This window comes from Lucilia cuprina, chromosome 4 (assembly GCF_022045245.1).
Source record: "Lucilia cuprina isolate Lc7/37 chromosome 4, ASM2204524v1, whole genome shotgun sequence".
Lineage (NCBI taxonomy): Eukaryota > Metazoa > Arthropoda > Insecta > Diptera > Calliphoridae > Lucilia > Lucilia cuprina.
The window spans coordinates 47,949,411-47,950,579 of record NC_060952.1 but is presented as its reverse complement, the minus strand read 5'-3'; the positions used below and the strand labels follow the sequence as shown (position 1 = coordinate 47,950,579).

Here is a 1,169-nt window from a genome sequence, read left to right as displayed (position 1 = left end):
ATGGTAACAATGAATACTGCTGGTTTCATTATAAGTTTGGTTCTAAAGCCAAAAAGTGTAAATCCCCATGCAAATATCCAAAAAACTAAATAATGTTTCGGATGTTGCAGCCACCGAAACAACGAATACATCATGCCGCTTTTTTATTCGAGACAATTCTACCCAATGCGTCTATTTAATAGATACTGGAGCTGATGTTTCTGTTATTCCTCAATCGAAATACAAATCAAATGATAAATTCTCAAACGTACAACTTTTTGCAGCTAATGGCACACTCATTAAAACCTTTGGAACTAAACTCCTTCAATTAGATCTTGGTCTGCGAAAATCGTTCACATGGCTGTTTATTATAGCAGATGTAACAAAACCTATAATTGGATCTGATTTTTTAACACATTTTCATCTGTTACCAGATTTAAAAAATCGTGTCCTTGTTGATGGTAAGACATTAATTTCATCACCTGGTTCAGTAAAAGAAACCCCAGTGCTTGGAATTTCAACAATTCTGAAAGATCATTCAGTTTATCAAAAACTTCTTGAAGAATTTCCAGAAATTCATAACGTATCAACATCTGTTTACTTATAATCAAACAACGTCTATCATCATATTGAAACGTCAGGACCACCAGTTAAATCAAAGGTAAGACCATAAGATTCAAAAAGATTAAGCATTGCAAAAAACGAATTTAAATTCATGCTTGAAAATAGTATCATACGTCCATCCAAAAGTATGTGGTCAAATGCTCTACATATGGTTCCCAAGAAGAATGGAGATTGGCGACCCTGCGGGGACTATCGTCAGTTGAATAAAATAACTATTCCTGATCGATATCCCATTCCACTAATTACCGATTACGTTCATATTTTACATGGTCGAACCATTTTCTCTAAAATTGATCTCGTACGAGCATACCACCAAATAGCTATGAATTCAAACGACATTCCCAAAACGGCTATCATAACACCATTTGGTTTGTATGAATTTCTAAAAATGCCATTTGGCTTGCGAAACGCAGCACAAAGTTTTCAGAGACTAATGGATGAAATATGCCGAGATTTAAATTTCATCTTCGTATACATTGATGACGTATTGATTGCCTCGTATACTGAAGAACAACATACAAAACATCTTCGAACTCTTTTTAAACGTTTTAAAGATTACGGTATTG

At 34.3% G+C, this 1,169-nt stretch overlaps 1 protein-coding gene across 6 annotated transcripts in view; it reads left to right on the top strand.

Annotated features, from left to right (window-relative positions):
• Positions 1 to 1,169, top strand: part of LOC111681379 — a 297,068-nt gene that overhangs the window by 188,299 nt on the left and 107,600 nt on the right. The window lies entirely within an intron of this gene.